Genomic DNA, 11,243 nt, shown 5'->3' with positions numbered 1-11,243 from the left:
AATGCTTTTTACTTTATGTTCTGTCGTTGGTGTTATAGCCATCCTAGTGGGTGTGAAGTGGTATCTCATTGTGAGTTTGATTTTCATTTCCCTAATGATTAATGATACTGAGCATTTTTTCACATGCTTGTTAGCCATGTGTGTATCTTCTTTGGAGAAAATCTGTTCAAGTCCTTTGCTCATTTTTTAAGTGAGTTGTTTATCTTTTTGTTGTTGAGTTATAGAAGTTTTTTTTAATATCTTCTGGATACTAGAACCCATATAATTAATATTCCTTTTTTAAGATTTTATTTTTATTTATTTAATTTAGACAGAGGGGAAGGGAGGAAGAGAGGAAGAGAAACATCAATGGGTGATTGTCTTTCACACGCCCACCCCCACTGGGGACCTGGCCCGCAACTCAGGCACGTGCCCTGACTGGGAGTCGAACCAGCGACCCTTTGATTCGCAGGCCAGCACTCAACCCAGTGAGCCATACCAGCAAGGGCCCTTTGTCCCAGTTTTATGGGCTAAAATTGACTATGGGGTTCAGGTGTTCCCATTGTGATCCCTCCATTATAAAATTTCCCTTTCACCTCTCATTTAGAGGTTTTCACCTGCACTGACAATTGCAATCTAAATCCATAACTTCATTAGGATTGGCAAAATGTTCATTTTGTAATTCTCTCATTTTAGGGGCTTTTTTTTTTGCTGGAACTTTTTAAAGGATTTTGTTTATTTATTTTTAGACATGGGAACGGAGAGAGAAAGAGATGGAGAGAAACATCAATGTGTGGTTGCCTCTTGTGTGCCCCTCCCTGGAGACCTGGTCTGCAACCCAGGCATGTGCCCTGACTGGGAATCGAACCTGCGACACTTTGGTTCGCAGGCTGGCACTCAATCCACTGAGCCACACAGGGCTGGAATTCTTTTATAAAGAAGAAAATTCCTTTATTAACTGTTTTGTAACCTTGGAGTCCTGCCTAGGGACAGTAGTGCCAGGATAAATGCTTAATTGTTTCTCTTGATCAATTTACCACATTATGAGATAGTGTTCTGGTATAGTGAGGTTTACTAAATTTATCTCTGTGGCCTCAGGTATATTATATATTTTACATATCTCAATCAATTACAGTCATTATTATTTGTGATGCTCAAATAATCCCTTTTTGGCCAGTGGGGCCCCTTCAAGGTGATTCCTGTGGAATCCTTGCAAGCTTTGTCTTGTATATTTCCTATCCCAGATTTATAATCAGCCACTTTGGGGCTTTCCTTCTTTTATTTAAAATTAATCCATTTAAGAATTAAGTTACCTCAGAATACTGATTTTGCTACATGCCATACATTTTGGTATGTAATACTTAGATTCCAATTCAGCTATAAATATTTTGTAATTTCTTTTTATATTTACTTTTTCTTAAAGAACAGCTTTATTGAGATACAATTCACATACTACAATTCACCCATTTAAAATTGACAATTCAAGTCCCTGGCCTGGTAGCTAAGATGGTTAGAGCATCACCCTGATACGCCAATGTTGTGGGTTCAATCCCTGGTTAGAGCACATACAAGAAGCAACCAATGAATGCATAAATGAAACAACAAACTGATGTTCCTCTCTCTCTCTCTAAAATCAATAAATTAAAAAATAAAAAAACTAAAGTCCTGCCCTGGCTGGTGTGGCTCAGTGGATTGAGTGCCAGCCTGAGAACCAAAGGGTCGCTGGTTCAATTCCCAGTCAGGGCTCATGACTGGGTTGTGGGCCAGGTGTCCAGTAGGGGGCATGTGAGAGGCAACCACACAATGATGTTTCTCACCCTCTCTTTCTCCCTTTCATCCCCTCTCTCTAAAAATAAATAAATAAAATCTTAAAAAAAAAAACCCCAACAACTAAAGTCCCCTACTGAAATCCCCTACTATGACTGTGTTATGGTTGATCTCTCCCTTTATGTCCATCAAAATTTGCTTTATATATTTAAGTGCTCCTATGTTGGGTGCATGAATGTTTACAATGGTTATATCCTCTTGTAGGATTGATTCCTTTATTATTATGTAGTGTATTTTGTCTCGTTATAGCTTTTGTTTTAAAGTCTATTTTGTCTGATATAGGTATTGCTACCCCAAGTTTTTTTCATTTCCATTTGCATGAAATATCTTTTTCATCCCTTTACATTTAGTTTGTGTGTGTCTTTTATTCTGAGGTGGGTGTCTTGTAGACAGTATATATATGGGCTTTGTTCTCTTATCCATTCAGCTATCCTATGTCTTTTGATTGGAGTATTTAAGCCATTTACATTTAAAGTGGTTATTGATAGGTATATATTTACTGCCATTTTATTTTTATAACTATGTTCCTCTTTTTTTCTTTTTTCTTCCTAAAGAAGTCCCTTTAAAATTGATTGTAATACTGGTTTAGTGGTAATGAACTCCTTTAGCTTTTTCTTGTCTTAGAAGCTCTTTATTTCTTCTTCAATTTTAAACGAAAGCCTTACTGGCAAATAAGTCTTGGTTGTAAGTCCTTGCTTTTCATCACTTTGAATATTGCATGCCAGTCCCATCTGGCCTGAAAAATTTCTGTTGAGAAATCAGCTGACAGCCTTATGGGAGCTCCCTTATAGGTTACTCTTTTTCTCTTGCTGCTTTTAAGATTCTCTCTTTGTCTTTAACCTTTGGCATTTTAATTATAATATATCTTGGTGTGGGCCTCCTTGGGTTCATCTTGTTTAGGACTCTCTGTACTTCCTGGACTTGTGTGTCTTTTTCCTTCACCAGGTTAGAGAAGTTTTCAGTCATCATTTCTTCAAGAAGGTTCTCAATCCCTTGCTCTTTCTCTCCTCCCTCTGGTACTCCTATGGTGTTGGTGTTGTTACATTGCATGTTGTCCCAAATGTCCTTTAAACTATTCTCATTTTTTTTAATTCTTTTTTTTCTTTTCACTGCTCTGATAGGGTGTTTTCTGCTACCTTGTCTTCTAAGTCATTGATTCGATCCTCTGCTTCATCTAATATGCTGTTGAATCCTTCTAGCACAGGGGTGTCAAACTCATTTTCACCGGGGACCACATCAGCCTCACGGTTGCCTTCAAAGGGCCGAATGTAACTTTAGCACCATATACATGTAACTGCTCCTTAACAGTTAAACAAGAGCTCAGCGCTGCCGCCAGGTAGAAACAAGGTGCCGGGCCGGATAAAACAAGGTGGAGGGCCGGATTCAGCCCTTGGGCCTTGTGTTTACCACCTGTGTTCTAGTGTATTCTTCATTTCAGATATTGTATTATTTGTTTCTGACTGGTTCTTTCTTTATGGTTTCTATGTCCTTTTTTATGCTTACTATCTCTTTGTTGAAGTTCTAAGTTCCTTGTGCATCTTTATAACCATTGTTTTAAACTCTTTATCTGGTAGATTGCTTGCCTCCATTTCATTTCATTCTTTTTCTGGGAATTTTTTCTGTTTTTTCATATCTGGCATGTTTCTGTGTCTCCCCACTTTGGTTATCTCTCTGTATTTGTTTCTGTGTATTAGGTAGGTCTGTTATGTCTCCTTGTCCTGGTGTGGTGGCCTTATGTAGTAGGTATGTTGTGGGACTCAGTAGCGCAGTCTCCCTGATCACCTGAGCTAGGTATTCCAGGAATGTCCCTTGTGTGGGTTATGTGAGCGCTGCTGTTGTATTTGAGTCTTGATTGCTGTTGGCCCATCGGTGGGTCGGGGTGACTCTTAGGCTGGCTGAAGATGGGAATTGACCCCGACCACAATGTATGAGCTGCTGTGTAGGGGCTGACCCCATGAAGCAGAATTTGTCCCAACAGGGTCTGGCGCCTGCTGAGATCTCCCTTTGGGTATACTACTTTTGGAGCTAATTGGGTGCTGCTCTGATATGATCTGAAGCCTACCACCAGATGTGTTGGTTTGGGGGCCTCTTGGGAGGGACTCTATTGCAGCAGATCAGTGTCAGGTGCTGTGTGTGGCTCACCCGAGGCTACCTGTTTGGAGCTACAAAGGAATCCACAGTTTGTGCTCTCTACTGATCCTGGGTGCGCATGGGAGGGGCCGAGCTGCACACCAAGACTGGCTTCCACTAGCACCAAGCCTGGGGGGAGGTCAGCAAAAAGCTCTAGACACCCAGAGATCCACCTCTGCCTGTGGCTTCCTGTTAGTCTTAGTCACTGAAATAGCCTCTGGCGATAGCGAATTGCATGAGGTAGGTTCTCATTCAATGAGTCACCAAGTAGGGGTCAGTGTTGTTCACTAGAATAATACAGACTCAAATCCGCACCAGTGCTAGGACTGAGGTCAGTCAGCAAAAGCTCCAGAGAACAAGGTCAGCCACCACCCGTGGGGGCCCTCAGACCTTTGTGGTGGGGAGGTGTCTCATGCAGTCTTCAGGGTAAGGCCAGCAGAGTTCACCAGGACCAACCAACCAACCAACATTTGGCCGTATGAGGGGAGGGTTGTACACAGTAATGTTGGCACTGGTTGGGCATGTGAGGGAAAGATGGCACCCATCCTTGAGTCACACAATTCAATCTATGCCTAATTCTGCCCGGACCTCCTCAAGAACTTTTCTAGAAACTCAGCACTGTGAACCCAGGCTGGCCACAGCCAGATGACAGTTCTGTAGGGCACGAGCTTGTCAGGGCAGTGCCACTGGGAGTTGAGAATGTGGGGCCAGTGGAGGGTAAGCACTGGTTAGGTGCGTGCAGGGAGGGAATGACCCCCATCCCAGAGCCACACAATTTGGCCTCTGACGTCACCTGAGTTTGCCCTGAAGAGCCCTCCAAGAAATTCTACACCACAGGCCCAGGAAGCTGACTCTTCTTCTAGATAGGAGGTTGGCGGGGCGGGGTGACTGGGAGGGTGGAGCTATTGCATTCCCCCAGGATGATGCCACGTAGAGAGGAATGCTCCACCCAGGAGAGCTTCTGTGGGCAGTGCGGGAGAGGGACTCAGCAGAAGACCCCCGGCTGCTGTCCCTTCAGCTCTCTCCTTGGAGCCACACAACCCAGTCTCCTCTAGCACGACTCCAGTCTTCTCTGAGCTACCCTTCCTCCTCAAGAGCACAGGGTGAGTGGCTTCAGACACAGATTTGTATTCTGGCCGTTTGAGAGGGCGCCTGGGTTTCCAGCACTCCCGTCTCTCCCTGGCCTATAGAATCCCCACTGATTTTCACGGTCAGGTGTTATGTGGGCTCCTCTTTAGGGCTCTGGTGCTCTGGGCTGGGGAGCCCAGCATGCGGGTGAGACGCCATTCTTCCGGTGGGAGGAACCTTTGCAGCTGAGATATCCCTCTGGATTCTCAGCCACCGCCTGAGGGTGTGGGGCCAGCCCTTTTCCTGTGTCCACTCTTCCTAACAGTCTCGATGGGGCTTCTTCTATAAGTCCTTGGTTATAATGAGACTTCTGTTCAGGTAGTCTTCAGTTGGTTATTTAGGTTGATCTTTTTGTATTTTAGTTGTAATTCCAGTTTGGTCCTAGGAGGAGGTGAGTATGACTTCTACCTACTCCGTCGCCATCTTGGATCATTGGTAAAGGTATTTTTAAATTGTTATTAACATTTAAGTCAATAGTAAATTTAGCAGATTATCCTCAATAATGTAGGTGGGCCTTATCCAATCAGTTGAAGGCCTTAAGTGAAAAAACTTGTCCTTGTTGAACCCATAGCACTTTTGAGACAATTGCTGTCCCTCCTGGGGTTGTTTTTCTGGTGGGAGACTTGGGCGGGTTGTGAAATCTGGGCTGTAGAGCTTCATTTTCTCATAATCTCAAAGGCTAGACTAATCCTCTCTTGTAGACAAAATGACATGGGTTCCCAAATTTTAAAGTAGGGATTATATCCACAGTCTACATATTCCTCATTTTTCTGTATGTAAAAAATGTATAAAAATTATATATCATATATAAATATATAATACAGTGGAACCTCAGTTCTTGAACTTAAATTCATTCCAGAAAACTGTTTGAGAAGGGAATTGTTTGAAAACTGAATCTCCTTTGTCTCCTGAGAGACATGTGACTGATCATACAGGTATCAGCATGAAAGGGTTGTCTGGTAGAAAATCGAAACCGGGAGTCTTGTTAGGCAACTGAGACATTTTTTCCGTGAACAACTTGATCAAGAATCAAATTGTTTGAGAACCAAGACATTCGAGAACCAAGGTTTGACTGTGTGTCATCTATGTCATATATGTGATATTTAATGTTATACATAAAGTGAGCATTTTATGTATATTATATATAAACACAACTACTTATATTGAGCTCATCTAGTGAATTTTTAATTTTATATATTGTGTTTTTATCCTCTAAAATTTCCATTTGGTTATTTTTTATAGTTTATTTTTACTCTGCTGAGAACTATATTTTCATTTATTTAAAGGTGTGGCTCAGGGGATTGAGTGCAGGCCTGCAAACCGAAGGGTGGCCTGTTCCATTTCCGGTCTGGTCACATGCCTGGGTTACTGCCCAGGGCCCCCAGTTGGGGGCGCGCGAGAGGCAGCTGATCTATGTTTCTCTCGCACATTGTGTTTCTTTCCTTTCTTCCTCCCTTCCCCTCTCTCTAAAGATGAATAAATAAAATCTTTTTAAAAATTTTTAGAAATAAATAAATAATTAGAGGGTGTGTTTACCTCACAGACTATAACAGCTTTAAAGTCTGTCTGTTAATTTCAACATCTGAGTTATCTTGGATTTGGCCATCTGTTGAATGTTTTTTCCCTTGGGAATTAGTCACATTTTCTCAATTCTTTGTATATCAAGTAATTTTGGATTGTATACTGGATATTTTGAATCTTATGTTGTAAGAATCTGGGCTCTGTTAAAGATCTCTGTTGGATGAATTTTGTTTTTTTTTAAAGCAGGCAATCGACCTGCTTTAAATAAGCAGTTAGAATAACGGCTAACAAGTAAATTAGATGACAAGCTGTAACTTACGTGTGCAGTGGTCCTAATGTCATTTCAAAGCCTTTGCTCTGATAATTTGGGCTTATCCCACATATGCTCTACTCAGGCATTAGTTTGAGTGGTGTTTTATATAATAGTTTAATTCTCAAATTTATTACTATGTTGTTTTGGTTCTGTCCCACTCATGCTCCGCTCAGAGGTGAGCCTGAGATTTGTGCTAGTTCATACACAGGATTAATCCCTTCTCCAGCAATCTCCTCTGTGTGATTCCTTCCACACTTCCAGCCTTCCGGAGCACCTTTTCTCAGTTGTTTGGCCAGAAGTATAGGGTTCCTTGGAGGTTTCCTCCTTGTGCTATCTAAGAAAGCTCTGCTGGCGATTTCTCCTCTGATCATTTTTGGGTGAGAAGTAGCTAAAATACTTACTATATGAGTAACTCACCCCTGTATGACTCACTTCTTCGAGTTCTTTCTTCCCTTCTCAATCCACTTGATTTTGCTTACGTTTCAGAGTTTTCAGGTAGTTGCGTTTGTGGCCCCCCCCTCCCCAACTTGTAGTTGTTCTACGTGGGAGAGATATACTGTATGGGTTTATGCCATCTTGGCTGGCACCAAACATCAGCACACCCACAGTATTTCTATTAGTGAAAGTCTGTGAGTGGTAAACTACTTCTTTGTATGTCTGTAAATACCTCTATTTTGCCCTTATAATGGTAATTTACCTAGGTATAAAATGCTACGTTGCTAATAATTTCCCCTTTTCACTTTGAAAATACCATTCCACTGTCTTCTGGCATCGGTTGTTGGCTGATGCAAAGTCTGTCAGTAATTTAGTTTTCATTTTTTAGTGGTAATGCCTTTTTTCTTTTGTGGCTTTTAAGATTCCCTTTATCAGCCCTGGCTGATATGGCTCAGCGGATTGAGCACCAGCTTGCGCATCCAAGGGGTCACCAGTTCATTTCTCAGTCTAGGGCACATGCCTGGGTTGCTGGCCAGGTTCCCACTTGGGGGCGTGTGAGAGGTAACTATACATTGATGTTTCCCTCTCTCTCTCCCTCCTTTTCTCTAAAAATAAATAAATAAAGATCTTTTAAAAAAAGATTCCCTTTATCACTAATGTTTTGCAGTTTCACTCCAACGTGTCAAAAAAAAAAAAAAAAGGAAGTACCCAGAAACTTCCAGCTACTCCCTAGAGGGCAGTATTGTCCCTGTTGAGCCCAATAGCACTCCAGAGACAATTTCTCTTCACTGAGGTTGCCGTTTGCCAAGAGGCTGGGTGGGTTGTGAGATCTGGGCTGTAGATCTCCAGTTTCTCGTAATCTCAAAGGTTAGACTAATCATTTTATAGATAAAATGACACGGGTTCCAAAATTTTTTTAAAGTAGGGGTTGTACCCATGGTCTACATAATCTTTATTTCTGGGCGTATAGCTTATTTCTTTCATAGATTCATGGAAATCAGCTTTAACTAAGGTATTGGCTAACTTCCTTCAGTTCTTTATTGCTTTGTATTTCTTTACTACTTTTAAGATATTTAAATATATTTCGGAGTAACTTAAAACCACTTAAGGTCATTCACTGGATTCTTTGTACTCCTTCCCTCCCTTCCTTCCTTCCACCAATTATCAATTTATTTATTTAACATTAACAGAGTTGATATACCAGGTTCTATACTAGACCTGGGCACAGAGAGATAAATAACCCAGACCTTTTCCTCAAGGTTCCCTCAGCCTCTTCAATGCAATAATAATCCAGAAAAAAAATAGTTTTATGACATTGAACAGAGTTTTAACGAGTATGTGAAGTTGTGCCAGGAAATTCTTTGACTCACATAACTTAATCTCTTCCTTAGTGGGTATGATATTTTTGGTCAGGAGAATTTAACCCTTGTTTCTTAAGCATCCATAAAACCTGTCCTGCACTTTCTATGAAGTATATGACAGTAATATTTGTTGACCCATGTGCAGGGTGGTTGTGAGATATTTTACAATATTTATTGTCAAGTCTCATTCAAGAGAGAAAAATCTTACTGAAAATAAAACTTTTGGGAAATGTTATTTGTCGGGTTGAATTATTTGTTCTATAACATCTTGTGTTAAACCTGAAGGTAAAAGACAAGTATTCAAAATGACTCTGAATATTTTTTATCAGTATTAATAACATCATTTAAAAAGATTTTATTTATTTATTTATTTTTAGAGAGAAGGGAAGGGAAGGAGAAAGAGAGGGGAAGAAACATCAATGTGTGGTTGCCTCTCCTGTGGCCCCCAACTGGAGACCTGGCCCACAACCCAGGCATGTGCCCTGACTGGGAATCGAACTTGCAACCCTTTTCTTCACAGGCCTGTGTTCAGCCTACTGAGCTACACCAGCCAGGGCTTAATAATGTCATGTAAAGTGAACACTTGGACCTGCCTGGTGTAGGTCAGTGGACTGAGCACAGGCTTGTAAACCAAATGGTCACAGGTTCGATTCCCAGTCAGGACACATGCCTGTGTTGCGGGCCAAGTCCCCAGTAGAGGGTGTGTGAGGGGCAACCACACATTGATGTTTCTCTCCCTAGAAAAAATAAAAAAAATAAATAAAGTGAACATTTGAAGACATTTAGTTTTTGAGCAGAAATAATACAAATATAAATGTACTTGTATAATTTAAAGATTAAATAAATATTTAAAAATAGAAGTGGTTGGTTTAGATTAAGTGACATCTTAGTTCCTCATAAGTTTGTTGTCCAGAGCTTGGACTTTGAATTTTTATTTCATATATTTATTAAAAATACAAAGAATTAACCTATGTATTTAACTTTTAAAAAAAAATTTTTAAAGCGTAGGTGTGCCTTGTTTGGGGAAATAAATATTGTTAGAAGCAAATAATTTGTATGGTAATTTTACCTAAGTCAAATTTCTATTAATTGAATGCTGTTCTAAAATTTATTAGAGAAACTTCTACATGAAAAAATTCACACCCTGGCTGGTGTGGTTCAGTGGATTGAGCGTCAGCCTATGAACTGAAAGGTGGCCAATTCTATCCCCAGCCAGGGCACATGCCTGGGTTGTGGGCCAAGTCCCCAGCTGGGGGCGCTCGAGAGGCAACCAGTCGATGTTTCTCTTGCACATTGACGTTTCTCTCCCTCACTTTCTCCCTCCCTTCCTCTCTCTCTCTTAAAAAAAAAAAAAGGACCTTAACTTAGTCACATTTGCAGAGTTCCTTTTGCTGTGTAAAAGGTTCAAGGGATTATTAGGTTATGGACATCTGAGGGGCCATTATTCTCTCGACCACAGTATATGATTTTTACTTTTTATTTTTGTGTCTATATTTTGTAATTTTATATAATGAGTATGCAGTGCTTAGAATGCGTAAATTAAAAGTAGAAAAATGTTATAGTTTAATACCAAGTGACATGTGACATGGTCATTTTGAAACTTTCATCTGGCTCCATATGAAGCTTGAGTTTCACATCCAGTTATTTTCTTGGTTTTTATTTATACCAAATCAGAAAATTCAAATTCACAACTTGTGTTGCCAGAAATGGCAGCCAGTGTTTGGTAACTGGGTCAGAGACTTTAGTATGTTGGATTGAACAAGGACCCATAAATCGAGAAGTCATTTCTTCCGTTTTGTGTTGCCCCCAGACACTAAGTGGATGAAATCTCAAACTCAAATTCTGCAAGGAAGAATGTTTCACCTTAGGAGAGTGTGTCTCACCGAGGGCAGTACCACCCAAGGGTGTGCTTGGAAAACACGTTGGGCTATTTTGGTTGTTAGAGTGATTGACAAGAATCCCCTGGCAAGGGTTTCCTGGCAGTTAATGGACAGGAGCCAAGAATGTCATATGCTCTTCAATGCATGTGACATTCTTACAAGGACAAACTTTCCTACATTTTACATAATTTTCAAATATCCTCCTAGACATTCACATATATGAAAAACCTATTTGTAATTGTCTGAGCCTAAACCTAATCACATTTTGCACGTAAACTCCAAGTACTTTCTTTTTTTCTAAAATCGATTTTTAAAAATGTGGAATGCTTTCACAAATTTGCATGTCATTCTAGTGCAGGGGCCGTGCTCATCTTCTGTGTATAATTCCAATTTTAGTATATTGCTGCTGAAGCGGGCATACCTCAAAGTATTTTTTGCATGGTTTTAATATCCTGGAATTTTCCAGGAACAGAACTACTGTATAAATTGAAAGGAGTGTGTGTTATTTTGTTTGGAACTTTACCAAGAATGGTTTAATGGTTTAGAAAATCACACCAATGACATCAATGTCATTTATGGGCTGTGCTGGATATCTTCCATTTGCCCTTCCAGATCCACTCCACCCCTCTCTACCTGTTCTGTGCCCTGGGAAAGGACTGAGTCAACAGG

The 11,243-nt window shown here is 40.6% G+C and overlaps 1 non-coding gene across 1 annotated transcript; it reads right to left on the bottom strand.

Moving 5' to 3' along the window:
- Positions 1–10,886: 10,886 nt before the first annotated feature.
- Positions 10,887–10,992, bottom strand: LOC112313420 (U6 spliceosomal RNA). Its single transcript, XR_002975693.2, has one exon. It is a non-coding gene; the product is annotated as a U6 spliceosomal RNA (small nuclear RNA).
- Positions 10,993–11,243: the final 251 nt, after the last annotated feature.

The sequence above is a fragment of the Desmodus rotundus genome, chromosome X, assembly GCF_022682495.2.
Source record: "Desmodus rotundus isolate HL8 chromosome X, HLdesRot8A.1, whole genome shotgun sequence".
Lineage (NCBI taxonomy): Eukaryota > Metazoa > Chordata > Mammalia > Chiroptera > Phyllostomidae > Desmodus > Desmodus rotundus.
Note: the sequence above shows the minus strand (reverse complement) of the source record. Positions and strands in the feature narration are given on the sequence as shown.